Source organism: Microtus pennsylvanicus, chromosome 12 (assembly GCF_037038515.1).
Source record: "Microtus pennsylvanicus isolate mMicPen1 chromosome 12, mMicPen1.hap1, whole genome shotgun sequence".
Taxonomy (NCBI): domain Eukaryota; kingdom Metazoa; phylum Chordata; class Mammalia; order Rodentia; family Cricetidae; genus Microtus; species Microtus pennsylvanicus.
In genome coordinates, this window is record NC_134590.1 from 40825882 (window position 1) to 40828305 (window position 2424).

The following is a 2424-nucleotide window of genomic DNA, read 5'->3' on the forward strand; positions in this document are numbered from 1 at the left end:
TAAATAAATAAAAATAAATAAATAAAAAAAAAAGAGCACACCTTTAATCCCAGCACTTGGGAGGCAGAGGCAGTAGGTAGTCAGACCCTTTGTGAGTTCAAGGCCAGTCTGGTCTATAAGAGCTAGTTCCAAAACAGGCTCCAAAACTACAGAGAGAAACCAGGTCTGAAAAACAAAATAAAATAAAATATTACTTTCTCTCTCTCTGTGTCTCTCTCTGTCTCTCTCTTTCTGTCTCTTTCTGTCTCTCTCTTTGGATTTTCAAGACAGAATTCCTATGTGTAACATCCCTGGCTTCCCTGCCTGTCCTGGAACTCTATAGACCATACTGGATTCTAGCTTACAGAGACCCACCTACCTCTTCCTCCTGAGTACTGGAATTAAGGTATGTGCCACCATACCCAAATCTATTATTTAGTTTCTTATTTTGTAAAAGTGAAATAAGAAAATTTAAAACTTTATGGTAGATTTGAATTCTAAAATGCACTCAGTAATATATATTAAACACCCAGAAAAGTGTGCTGAGCTACATAAATGTTATTTATTGTTAATATTGATATATGCTAGATCATGAGCACTTTTTTATACTATAGGCTATAAACTGTAAATTCTTGTTTATATCACTGAGCAAACTACATACCTGTGTAACACTAAAGAGACACATAATCTGTGCTTGCTCTGGCGGTTTATTCAATTTAGAATTCATCAAATTTCAAAAATTAATGATGGAGTACTGACATTATTGCCTAATATATAAAATGTTAATTTATTTTTATATTTTAATAAGACAAACTCTTAGAATCTAATTCACTCATAAACCAGTTATCACAAGAAAATGAGTAGATGCAATCTTAAATGACTTAAATTGGAACATTTAAAATAATCTTCTACTTTATTGAATTCATATAATACAAACATGGCTGTAGTTAGTTCCGTTACACAAATATAAAATTATAGGTACTTGGTTTTCACAGTCTAAAAATTCCATAAAATACTAAATAATCTAGATTTTATGTAGAGTACTGAGTTGATTTGCATTAGTGAAAAAAACTGAGAATAAATAATTCACTATGGCTCACTCTACTTACTAACACAGCAATCTTGTTTTCCAAAATATCTAGCTGAGAATGTAAATTTTAAAACTCAGGCAAAGGTGTTTTGTATGTAGAACATCTGGATACTCAGAAACATCTGGATATTTCAGAGTGTCTTAACTTTCAAAATTATATTGTATTGTCAGTATCCAGTAAAAATATTTTGTGTGAAACTGGAATTATAAGTCTAGTGTATAAGCAATATGTCATGAAGAGAAAGTTTATTTTTAACTTTTGATGAAATAGATCCTAAAGCAATATAAACTCTAAAAAATCTCAGGACCTAGTAAAATGTGGAAAAAGTAAAGCATTATAAAATTGTATGTTGAGAACAGGACCAGAAATGCTTTAGAGAAACAAAGCTGCCAGTATTTAATCATTGTTTCCATAGTTCTATATGGTATTGTAAGAAGTCTAATGAATATCTTGTTTCTGAGACAAGTTCTCAGATAGTCACAGCTAGGCTCAAAGTGAGTTCTTTAGGTCATTCTAGCTAAGGATGCTTCTACCTCTTACTTTTAAGATTAAGTGCAGGGGAGCTCCTTCCTTTCTCACTCCCCGGCCATCTTGGTGACTGGTCTTGGTTGGGGGCCGTCCCGCGCCTAGGCAGGAAGATGGTGGCAGCAAAGAAGACGAAAAAGTCTCTGGAGTCGATCAACTCTCCGCTCCAGCTTGTTATGAAAAGTGGGAAGTACGTGCTGGGATACAAACAGACTCTGAAGATGATCAGACAGGGCAAAGCGAAATTGGTGATCCTCGCCAACAACTGCCCCGCCTTGAGGAAATCTGAAATAGAATACTATGCCATGTTGGCTAAAACTGGTGTCCATCACTACAGTGGCAATAACATTGAGTTGGGCACAGCGTGTGGAAAATACTACAGAGTATGCACACTGGCCATCATTGACCCAGGTGATTCTGACATTATTAGAAGCATGCCAGAACAGACTGGTGAAAAGTAAAAAGTTTTCCTTTAATAAAACTTTACCAGAGTTCCTTTAAAAAAAAAAAAGATTAAGTACAAATGCCATTGCACTTGGCTCACACCGCACTGAAAACTGAAACCAGGACTTTATGTATACTAATTCATCCCTCAAACAAGTGAACTTCATTCAAAATTGATAAACTAAAAATGCAAGCTTTATTATTATTAAAAGAGGCCTTGCAAAGAAGAAACCACAACCACAGCTAACTTAAACTCATTGAAAGATTTGGCATTTTTCTCCTGGAATAAATCCACCATTGAACACAAAGCCATTCTCTTTTCCAATATTATATATGGTTAAGTAAAAGAAAGCTGGGAAAAATACTCCAATGTTAAGGTTTTCTT

General features: G+C 34.5%; 1 pseudogene; it reads left to right on the forward strand.

Annotated features, from left to right (window-relative positions):
• The first annotated feature begins 1695 nt into the window (after positions 1 to 1695).
• LOC142832475 (large ribosomal subunit protein eL30 pseudogene) lies at positions 1696 to 2100 on the forward strand (annotated as a pseudogene).
• Positions 2101 to 2424: the final 324 nt, after the last annotated feature.